This window comes from Triticum aestivum, chromosome 4A, assembly GCF_018294505.1.
Source record: "Triticum aestivum cultivar Chinese Spring chromosome 4A, IWGSC CS RefSeq v2.1, whole genome shotgun sequence".
Taxonomy (NCBI): Eukaryota; Viridiplantae; Streptophyta; class Magnoliopsida; order Poales; family Poaceae; genus Triticum; species Triticum aestivum.
Window position 1 is genome coordinate 576,284,731 of NC_057803.1, and position 12,517 is coordinate 576,297,247.

A 12,517-nucleotide genomic window follows, 5' to 3' on the forward strand; every position below is an offset into this window, starting at 1 on the left:
ATCACATCCGGGATTCCGAACTAACTTCGGTACATCAAAACTCATAAACTAATAATATAACTGTCATCGATACCTTAAGCGTGCGGACCCTACGGGTTCGAGAACAATGTAGAGATGACCGAGACATGTCTCCGGTCAATAACCAATAGCGGAACCTGGATGCTCATATTGGCTCCCACATATTCTACGAAGATCTTTATCGGTCAGACCGCATAACAACATACGTTGTTCCCTTTGTCATCGGTATGTTACTTGCCCGAGATTCGATCGTCGGTATCTCAATACCTAGTTCAATCTCGTTATCGGCAAGTCTCTTTACTCGTTTCGTAATACATCATCTCGCAACCAACTCATTAGCTGCAATGCTTGCAAGGCTTATGTGATGTGCATTACCGAGAGGGCCCAGAGATACCTCTCCGACAATCGGAGTGACAAATCCTAATCTCGAAATACGCCAACCCAACATTTACCTTTGGAGACACCTATAAAGCTCCTTTATAATCACCCAGTTACGTTGTGACGTTTGGTAGACACAAAGTGTTCCTCCGGCAAACGGGAGTTGCATAATCTCATAGTCATAGGAACATGTATAAGTCATGAAGAAAGCAATAGCAACATACTAAACGATCGGGTGCTAAGCTAATGGAATGGGTCATGTCAATCACATCATTCTCCTAATAATGTGATCCTGTTAATCAAATGACAACACATGTCTATGGTTAGGAAACATAACCATCTTTGATTAATGAGCTAGTCAAGTAGAGGCATACTAGTGACGTTTAGTTTGTCTATGTATTCACACAAGTATTATGTTTCCGGATAATACAATTCTAGCATGAATAATAAACATTTATCATGATATAAGGAAATAAAATAATAACATTATTATTGCCTCTAGGGCATATTTCCTTCATTGAGGACAAAAACAAACCGTCTCACATATGCAGGCTTGACAGATCACTCTATGGACTGAAGCAAGCCCCCAGAGTATGGTACTCTAGGTTGAGTACAAAATTGCAACAACTTGGTTTCACTCCTTCAAAATCTGATGCATCACTGTTTATTTACAATAAGTCGAACACTTCAGTTTTTGTGCTTATCTATGTTGATGATATTATTGTCACAAGCTCATCTAATGAAGCAGTGACAGCCCTCTTGTCAGATTTGAACTCAGAATTTGCTCTTAAGGATCTTGGTGACTTGCATTTTTTCCTTGGCATTGAGGTCAAGAGAAACAAAGAAGGTGGTCTTCATCTTTCTCAGGAAAAATATGCTACAGATCTTTTGAGGAGAGATGGGTTGCAGGGTTGCAAACCTTCCCCAACACCTTTGTCTAGTTCAGAGAAACTCACACTTGTTGAAGGAGAACTCTTGAATCAAGAGGATGGCACCAAATACAGAAGTCTGGTGGGTGCGCTTCAGTACTTGACTCTCACCAGACCTGATATCTCCTTTGCAGTAAACAAGGTTTGTCAGTATCTTCATGCACCAACCACTGCTCATTGGACGGCAGCCAAACGTATACTGAGATATGTGTTGGTCTAACCTTCAGTAAGTCACCATCCCCTCTTGTTAGTGCCTTCTCTGATTCTGACTGGGTAGGTTGCTTGGATGATAGAAGATCAACTGATGGCTTTGCAGTGTTCTTTGGTCCCAACTTGATTTCTTGGTGTGCAAAGAAACAAGCCACAGTTTCCAGATCTAGTACTGAAGCAGAATACAAAGCACTTGCCAATGCAACAGCAGAAATTATTTGGGTGAAGTCTATGCTTAAGGAACTTGGCATATATAACATTCTGACACCTTGTCTTTGGTGTGACAATCTTGGTGCGACATACTTGTCAGCTAATCCTGTGTTTCATGCACGTACTAAACACATTGAAATTGATTATCACTTTGTGAGGGAAAGAGTTGCCAACAAGGAATTAGACATTCGATTTGTTCACTTGAAGGATCAAGTTGCTGATGGGTTTACAAAGGCACTGGCTACAAGGCCGTTTGAGGAGTTTAAGCGTAATCTAAACTTGCGCAGTTCAGATTAAGGGAGGGTGTTAAATATGTTAATGTGGAGGCGTCAATGGTTCTTGTCTTGTGCCTCACACCTGAATATTTAGGGATAGATCTCCTGTCCTATTACAACTCCCTTTATCCCGATCTCCTCTCTCTCTTGTATTCTGTCAACAACGGACTGCCTTGTACTTCACGTTTACAATCTATATAAACATCGTGGGCTCCCGATCAGGGGGTTGAGACGCTTCATTATTGTTTTCACCATGCACAAGGAAAAGACATCTGCTGGTCTTGTTGCAGCCATGTGAAATGAACCAGAAAAAAACCACCTTAGGTGGCAGAAACCATAGTGTGCATGCCTAGCTAGATTTGCATGGTGATAGATGGCCGATTCAGAAACACCCCCATACCGAAATCCAAACCTGGGGCAGGCACCAAGAAAAGATCCAGGACTTTACAAGTTTGCACATATGCTCAACCGACCATGTGACACCAACGACATGCCAACCACAAGCCATGGAGACCAAAGAAGGGTACAAAGTAGTGGCGTTTACGGTAGGTAGGCAGCATGATCTCCCAGAATTTACAGGATCCATCTGGAAGATGCATAGCATATGACAGGAAACGCGGCCCAACAGAAAGGTTTTAATCTAGAAAAGACAACATCCCTCCCTGATCATCTACGAATAAAATACACATTGCATAATACCTAAACTACACTTAATGTGACCACAACATAGGAAGTGCACTATTCAGTCATCATGTCATGTGTGTATATGTAGCCATGCAAAGAGAAATTATAAACAAGAGCATGGATTAAATGTCTGATTGCTACATGTCTCTGAAAGTGGCAAACCTGCATCAAGCGCAGCGCTGCGCCTTCCCGGAAAGCAAGCAAGCTTTTGCCCAGTCTGGCTGGCCTGAGTGCTCGGCATGATTTAGCGTCCTCCAAGGTACGCTCACCTTGCCCCCAGCGGCCAACAAATGCTTCTGTTGAAAAGCATTGTGGCGTCATTCCGGTCGAACTTAATACCCTGAAATGCAGTTTCACTCTGTCGTGATGATTCTTTCAGGTTACCATATAACAACAACTAGTACAAGGAAACTTAAAAACACTGACCTCAAACACTCCGTTAGAGCACTATAGAATGGAGACATCAAAGGTTCCTCCTCCAAGGTCAAATAAAAAATGCACCAATCTGGCTCACTGAGTACTGCTTGCCATCTGTAGTTTCAACCCAAGCGTCTCCAGTTGCAGCCTTCAAAATATTAGTAGAAACAACAAGACTTTGAGTTTGTCAACTAGGAACAATATAACAGAATAGCACTTCAAGTATAGTCTAACAATACTAAGAGTGTAACTGAATATCAGTGCTAAAATGCAACTTGATGATTCCCGAAATTCATAATTGTAAGATATGTCTCTAAAACTAATGTGTTCAGTGAACCTTCTGTACAAATGAGACATAATTTAAATTCCCTTGTGTAGAAATGCACCAGGTTAAGTCTCCTTGAAAGAGGGAAAGTGCAGATGCTAGCAGAATGATGTTTAGAACGAATACGTGAGGCAGTACCATCCATTACGTCTAATCCTAAGAACAGTTTTGAGGAATCACAGGACATCCAATAACATGGGAATAAAAGATCACAAATATTTGACATTTCAATGGAAGGATAGCATGTTTCCAAGTGAAAAGTATATTGCTGTCACAGAACCAAGCACTGAATCATCATCCCAATGGCCAGCACCACAGCGAGATGTCAACCCACGGCTTGTTTTGAGCATAAAACAACAAAATTTGATACTCCTTTATTGTTTCAGTACTTATTTATTAAAAAGAACCAAGCTTTAAGATACTATAAAAAAGAAATGTATATGACTTTTATTCATTTCATTAACCACCGCTCGATGGTCGTCGGCACAGAGAGCATGAGGGAGAGCAAAGGGGAGGAAGCAAGGACTTACCTATGCCAGAACCAAAGAGGAAGCAGGCGCCGGAGGGGCAGGCCGAGAGGCATCAGAGTGCGCGCCAAAGGAGGCGGAGCTGCTTTGCCGGCCAAACATGTGCCACATGCATCCATGGTCCCGGAAGCAACGTCGATCATGGGATGTTCATCGGGACCCATTCACCTTCGCCATCATCTTCGCTATCATGGGGCCCACCACTCCTTGGGGTTGGCCCACTGTTTGGCCAAGTTGCTCATCTGCAGACAAACACAACAGGGTCAAAGTGGCTATATAAAGGAGCACAACAACTATGTTTGCTACAACAACATTACACACGGCTTAAAAGCAAACAGCAAATAGGCAAACATGGTCATGTCCTAATAATAACCTCCTTCATGTATTTACAAGATTTAAAGCAAGCAACACTAGACCAGTTGAAAGTTTCCAACTGAAGAAAGAAGCCAATGAAATTGTTGAGAAATTAGTACAATCATTGTGAAACCTTCTCTTCCATACTCTCATTCTAGTTGATACTTGATAGGATTAATGTTACCAAGTACTCCCTCTGTTCCAAAATAGATGATCCAACTTTGTACTAACTTTGTACTAAAGTTAGTACAAAGTTGGATCATCTATTTTGGAACAGAGGGAGTACCACCTGAATCCTAATCCTAAGAATGGTTTTGAGGAATCGCATGACATGCAATAACATAGGGATAAAAAAATCCCAAATATTTGATATTTCAATGGAAGGATAGCATGTTTCCAAGTGAAAAGCATACTGCTATCACAACTTCACAAGCAAGATCATAATAATCACTTGATTGTGGTGGCCGGAAAACCACCACCAAAGATCTGGACACTAAATCATTGGCTCGGTGGCCAGCACCACAGACAGACATCAGCCCACGGCTCGTTGAGGGCATATAAAAACAAAAGTTGATAACTTTTATTGTTTCAATACTTATATTCATTAAAAAGAGCCAAGCTTTCCGATGCTATAAAAAGTTTGCAGGAGTGCTCCTGTCCTATAACAATGTTGAGGGCATAAAATAGTAAAAGTTGACACCTTTAATTGTTACAGTACCTATTCATTAAAAAGAGCCAAGCTTTCAGGTACTATAAAAAAAGATATGTATATGGAGAAAGGCGTTTTGGAGGCCGAGCTCCATGGAGGCCTTTATTTTTAAAAAATTCAAATTCAAACTTTTATGGTTCAAAAAATTCTGAAAAAAAATATGCGTGTATGTAAGGATGTAACTCACATGTGTGTAAAAATTCATGATGAAATACCTTGAGTTGCGACCTGTACAAAAAAGACAAATCCATGGCCTGGGAGGATGAATAGTATCATGTGTTAAACAGCCCCATATTTGTTTTTTCTGCACAGCCCTCATTTCAATGTATTTTGAACTGAAAATTTACACACATGTGTATTATGCCTTCATGTATATCTGTGATTTTTTTCAGAATTTTTTGAAATGTAAAAATATGAATTTCAATGAAATTTCAAATCTGAATCTGGAGGCCTCACTGGAGCCCGAGCTCCAAAAGGGATTTCCGATGTATATGACCTTATTCATTTCATAACCACGGCCCAATCGTCGTGGGCTCATAGAGCATGAGAAGAGCAAAGGGAAGGAACTAGCGGCTTACCTATGCCCGAACCGAAGAGGAAACAGCGGGACGGGAGGCGTCGGAGTCATCGTCAGAGCAGGCAGAGCTGCTTCGCCGGGCAAATTTGTGCCAGGTGACATCATGTTCCCAAAAGCAGTGTCAAGGTCCTGCTCGTGCTTGACCGAGAACTGAAGCACCAGGGTCCTATCCTTGTTACGCTGAGATGGCGTAGAACCTGCAGTCCGCCAACAAATAGAGTAACTCAGTTCCATTTCCTGTCAAACAGAATAGAACGAAACGGAATCCAGCGATGACCCAAAAATGTTATGACTATATTGATTACATATGTCTCGACATCTCTTCTTCTATAACAAGGAGTGGTTTGTTAATAAAAAGCTTGCATTCTTAACCTAGAACGATTTTCTAGTAAAAGGCATTCCTACCCATGGAATCTGGCATTATCATTCAGTATTGGGCCTCACACCAATTTCCAAGACAGGAACCATCTCTTAAAATTACAGAAAAAAATAGCAAAGTTGACCGGAACCGACGAGAAAATGACAGTCTACTACTTAATCCATGTCAATCAACAAGAGGTAAACCAGCACACAGCCAAAACAGATCACCCACAGGCCTGAAGCACCAACCACACAAACATGGACAAGGAGAACACTCGGGCGCATGTAGCACAGACCGAGCTAGAGCGGCAAAAGAAAAAGAATAACAATTCTGAACTTGAAATTGCAACACATACATTGTTGAAATTGCAATACACATGCACACTTAGGTAGCAGGCACTAACCATATGAAGCATCCACAACAATGGTAGCCTGCAACATGGATCCAGTAATTTGCGGCTGAGCACAACAAACTGAGATGAAACCACCAAGGGGCTCCGTTTTCCTGTTCACAGACACACGATGCCAATCCTCATCCACAAGGACGATTGATCTCACCTGCATAACCCCAACTTGCAGTTAGGAACAAAAATATATTACTCCAGTAGATGATAATATGTTTTTTAGTGAAGGAACTGTAGCTAACATGATGAACAGCACATGAATGTGGAAGTGCGCACAAAGAAGGTTACAAAATCACTACATGTATTATAGCATTTATACTTATACATAGTGCACATTAATCTCCCTTTGACATGAACTTATTAGCGGAAAAACAAGCCCCACCAGGTTGCTGGTACCAGCAGGCAAAGTTGTCAGAATCAAGATTCTAAATCGGATCGGAGCTCCATTGGTAGGATCGTGAGTCGTAGAATCATAACTAACAGGATTGTAGAATCTTAGATTCTATGAGAAAAATTGTAGAATCGGAGTGGCTGCTTTGGATCGTAAGGTCGTAAGATTCTAAGACTTGAGTCGCGATTCTGACAACTTTGCCAGCGGGTCAGCACCAAGATTTGGTATCCACAAAGCACAAAAGTCATCACTAGCAAAGATCAACTTCTAAAAGTAAATTTCAACTACCTCTACAAGCACCAGTGTTATAGTTCTAACTTTAACACTAGAATGATCCTTCCGGTTGGATGCAAGTGCCATAGGGATGGCTCTAGTGCCAGGAATCAAATAATCAATCGAATGACTAGCGGACGTAAAACGGTGGAACTAGCTATTATACCAGAAGCACGAAAAGCACAAATGTTGGCATCACACACAACCCAAATCCATCAAACATGCCATGGCATGATGGCCAGCATAGGACCTGCCACGACTCGACAGTCGTGGGCACACAAACACGCACATGAGAGAGCGCAGAGCAGAGAGGAATGGAGGGGTTACCTAGGCCAGAGTGGACGGAGCAGGGGAGGCCATGGCATATTTGTTAAGTTAAACCTAGGGTTCATCTAGGGACTGCAGCACCTCCATGGCATAATTTTTACTCCTAGATGCAATACAAAATGCACATTGGTTAATTCATTTCCCACTGGAAAAACGACAAACTGACCCAGCACAAATCTCACTTGCAAGCATCAAGGGACAGTAGAAATAAATCTTTGAAGGTTCAACCAAAACGGAAGTGCACATCTACTCGTGTAAATGGATCACTGGAAAACCAAATTCTACGAATTAAATACCAACAGACAGTAGAGATCTAGAATGGCGCAACTACATTATATCAAGAAGAACATCTACTGGTCTTGCTGCAGCCATGTCACATGAACCACAAAAAAATCAACTTAGGTTGCAGAAACCACATGGTTTATGCCTAGCTAGATTTGCATGGCAATAGATGGCAGAAGCACCCCTGTACCGAAATCCAAACCTGAGGCGGGCACTAAGCAAAGCTCCAGGACTTTGCAAGTTTGCACATCTATTCAACCGTCAACCGACCGTGTGACGCCGGCCCGTAAGTCAGCAACCAGCAACCACAGGATATAACGACATGCCAACCACAAGCCAAAGAAGGGTACAAAGTAGTGGTGGTTACGGTGGGTAGGCAGCATGATGTCCCAGAATTTACGGTAGGAAGCATATGACAGGAAACGCGACCCATCAAAAAGGTTTTAATCTAGAAAGACAACAACCCCCCTGATCATCTAAGAATAAAATACACATTGCACAATACCTATAATACACTTAATGTGACCACTGTACAGAAAGTGTACTATACAGTCATCATGTCATGTGTGTATATGTAGCCATGCAAAGAGAAATTATGAACAAGAGGAAGGATCAAATGTTTGATTGCTACATGTCTCCGAAAGTGCCAAACCTGCAGCAAGTGCAGTGTTGTGCCTTCCTGGAAAGCAAGCTTTTTCCTAGTCTGGCTGGCCTCGGTGCTCGGTATGATCTAGCGTCCTCAGAGGTACGCTCACCTTGCCCCCAGCGGCCAACAAATGCTTCTGTTCAAAAGCATTGTGGCATCATTCATGTCGAACTTAATACCCTGAAATGCAGTTTCACTCCGTCATGATGATTCTTTCAGGTTACTATACAACAACTACTAGTAAAAGGCAAGCTAAAAACACTAACCTCAAACACTCCGTTAGAGCATGCTAGAATGGAGACATCAAAGGTTCCTCCTCCAGGGTCAAATACGAATGCACCAAATCTGGCTCACCAAGTACTGCTTGCCAGCTGTACTTTCAACCCAAGCATCTCCTGTTGCAGCCTTCAAAATATTAGTAGAAACAATAAGACTTGGAGTTTGCCAACTGGGAAGAGTATAATGGAATAGCTCTTCAAGTATAGTCTAATACTACTGATAGTGTAACTGAATATCTGTGCTAAAATGCAGCTTGATGTTTCCCGAAACTCATAATCGTAAGATATGTCTCTAAAACTTATCTATTCAGTGAACCTTCTGTACAGATGAGACATAATTTAAATTCCCTTGTGTATAAATGCATCATGTTAAATCTTCTTGAAAGACGAAAAAGTACAAATGCTAGCAGAATGATGTTTAGAACGAATACGTGAGGCAGTATCATCCATTATGCCTAATCATAAGAACAGTTTTGAGGAATCGCAAGACATCCAATAACATAGGGATAAAAATCGCAAATATTTCACTTTTTAATGAAAGGATAGCGTGTTTCCAAGTGAAAAGTATACTGCTGTCACAAGCAATATCATCATAATCACATGATTCTGGTGGTTGCAAGACCACTACCATAGAACCAAACACTAAATCTTCATGTCAATGCCAACACCATAGCGAGACATCAGGCCATGGCTCGTTTAGAGCATAAAACAACAAAATTTGATATTGCTTTATTGTTTCAATACTTACTTACTAAAAAGAACCAAGCTTTCAGATACTATAAAGAAATATATGTATATGGCCTTTATTCATTACATTAGCCACCGCTCGATGGTCGTGGGCACAGAGAGCATGAGGGAGAGCAAAGCGCGAGGAAGCAAGGAATTACCTATGCGGAACCAAAGAGGAAGCAGCCACCGGAGGGGCAGAGCGGGAGACGTCAGTGCGCGCACCAAAGGAGGTGGAGCTGCTTAGCCGACCAAACTTGTGCCAGATGCCGCCATGGCCTCGGAAGCAACGTCGATCATGGGATGTTCACCGGGACACATTCACCTTCGCCATCATCTTCGCTATCATGGGGCCCACCACACCTTGGGGTTGGCCCACTGCTTCGCCAAGTTGCTCATCTGCATCAACACACAACAGGGTCAAAGTGGCTATATGAAGGAGCACAACAACAATGTTTGCTACAGCAACCACACAGCTTAAAAGCAAACAACAAATAGGCAAACATGGTCCTGTCCTAATAATAACCTCCTTTCATGTATTTACAAGATTTAAAGCAAGCAGCATTACACCAGTTGAATGTTTCCAACTGAAAAAGAGGCCAACGAAATTGTTGAGGAATTAGTACATTCATTGTGAAACCTTCTCTTCCGTACTCTCATTCTAGTTGATAGGGTTAGACACAGGCGTACTTTATCGGATGATACTAACAGTAGTGGAAAGAACCTATAAGCTATGTCAAGATCAGTCATGCAGTTAAAAAATGATCATCAATTTGAACTGTTCAAAAAAAAAAACTATTGAATCTTGAAAAAACAGAGGTCAATTTTGAAAAGGGCCCAATTTAAATATGACATATGACAGTATTAGAAATTGGAAGGAACATTATATGTTTTCTCATTGAGCCTGTATAGTCCTCCTAGGATTTAGGTTTGTGTACTTGAGAACGAAACAACATCTAACAATAGTGTTCAATCATCCTACCAAATCTGCTGAGACAAAAAAGGGATTACTTATTTGGTAGTACAAACTGATGTGTTATGTCATATAGACCACCAATTTGTTTGAACTGAAGAAAGATGACAATGGAATTGATGAGCAATTAGTACGGACATTGCAAAACCTTCTGTTCCATACAACTAATTCTAGTCAGCAGGGTTTGACATGCATGAACTTTATTGGACAATGCTAAAAGTAGTAGCAAGAACCTATAAGCTATATCAAGATCAGTTATACACCCAAAAAAATCGTCATCAATTTGAACCATGCAAAAAATTGGGAATGTTAAATATGACAAAATATTAGGAATTGAAAAAGAGACATTGTACATTTCCTTAATGAGCTTATCTCTTAGAATTTAGGTTCATGTACTTGAAACTAAGCATCTAACAATAGAGATGCTGCCGCCGCTTGCTAGGGTTTATTCTGAGTGTTTAAAAAGCCAAACGGAACTGCATGCATCTAGTTATCTTTTCTTTATTGCGGGCGGACACCATCCAACATCTACTACTCATACTTATTTTCATTGACACAAAGAAAAAACCTGCCTAGTCTTTTAACATAAGAAGGAACCTACAGTGTCACAAAGAAGAGCAGCACATATAAATGGAAACTGACAAACAACCCCGATCTCAAACCTAAACAGAACATCAGATATATGCATAGTGCAGAACTATTTAAAAAAGATCTATGTGTAGCAGGAAGAGCAGCCATCCACTTTGGAGGGAGGATTTGATTAACAGAGGAAGGGTGCACCTAAATACAAGGCACTGGCTTAGGTAATTGTGCAATAATCCTCCCTAATCGCAGCCACAAAAATCTCCTACCAGTGAGCCACATATGTACAGAATCTGCCCATGCTCATGTTTAAATTGGAAAGAGAGAAAGAACAAAAAGAAACTGACTGGGCCTAGAACAAAGAAGGAACCGAAGAGAGAGAACAGAGGGGGAAGGGACCTTCCATGGGGTCAGCGCTGGCAGGGCTGGGGCAGACACGCGGACCACGAGAAGGAGGCTCCTCTCTGCCGGTGGAGAAGGAGTAGAACTCGAGAACCCTTCCTTTTGCTGTCAGCGTCATCCGGTCGCTGGCCGTTGTACCTCGTGTAGAGATGAGACATAATTAAAATTCCCTTGCATAGAAATGCATCAGGTTCAATCTCCTAGAATGAGGGAAAGTACAGATGCTATAGTACAAATCAGTCTTGATATCTATCTTCCCTTGTGTAGAAAAAAATAAAGTCTGCCATCCTCCCACAAAACATAAATTGCAATCCTACAGTTTCGACATGTGCATCAACATTAATGTTGACTTAACCAAGTAAGTAGCAGCCCTACACTTTCGACGCAGGTCCATTTATTTGACATTTTGGAACAGTTTCGACACATTGCATGAATATTTCACATCACTATGCTAGTTGAATCATGTAGTTGACGTCAATCAACAGAAGTGTTATATATCACAGTAAGTAAGCTGGCCATTAATAAAGCCTGGAGGTACAATAGATCAATTGGCTACCTTAACACCTTCTTGACTCTTAACAAATCTCCAATTTTGAGACCTTCAAGAAATGAATCACATGCCTAATCAAAGCCCTGCAGCTATGCAATCAAACAAACATGTGAATGGAATCGAACAACCATTTGAAGTACATCTTGGAAATAATAGTGCTGCAACTATGGAAGTGCACTTCAATGGACAATCCATGTGCATCAACATTAACATTTGTCTTAACAAAGCAAGTAGCAGTGCTGCAGTTTCAACACAGGCCCATTTATTTGATTTTTTTTGCACGATTTTGACACACTGCATGACTATTTCACATAACTATGCTAGGTGAATCATGGAATTGATGTCAATCCACATAAGGGTTATATATTGTTGGAAATATGCCCTAGAGGCAATACTAAAATGGTTATTATTATATTTCCTTGTTCATGATAATTGTCTATTGTTCATGTTATAATTGTATTAACCGGAAACCGTAATACATGTGTGAATACATAGATCATAATATGTCCCTAGTAAGCCTCTAGTTGACTAGCTCATTGATCAATAGATGGTCAAGGTTTCCTGACCATGGACATTGGATGTCGTTGATAACAGGATCACATCATTAGGAGAATGATGTGATGGACAAGACCCAATCCTAAGCATAGCACAAGATCGTGTAGTTCGTTTTGCTAGAGCTTTTCTAATGTCAAGTATCATTTCCTTAGACC

At 41.1% G+C, this 12,517-nt stretch overlaps 1 long non-coding RNA gene across 3 annotated transcripts; it reads right to left on the minus strand.

Annotated features, from left to right (window-relative positions):
- Positions 1-949: 949 nt before the first annotated feature.
- LOC123082352 (uncharacterized) lies at positions 950-12,250 on the minus strand. Of its 3 annotated transcripts, none has more exons than XR_006439017.1 (10): positions 11,255-12,250; positions 9,462-9,699; positions 8,563-8,691; positions 8,303-8,476; positions 7,369-7,471; positions 6,378-6,531; positions 5,615-5,810; positions 3,977-4,215; positions 3,131-3,269; positions 950-3,044 (listed from the first exon to the last, which is right to left on the minus strand). It is a non-coding gene; the product is annotated as an uncharacterized lncRNA (long non-coding RNA). The 3 variants fall into 3 exon arrangements; XR_006439015.1 differs by having other exon boundaries at positions 8,563-8,701; XR_006439016.1 differs by lacking the exon at positions 7,369-7,471 and having other exon boundaries at positions 8,563-8,701.
- Between the last annotated feature and the right edge of the window lie 267 nt (positions 12,251-12,517).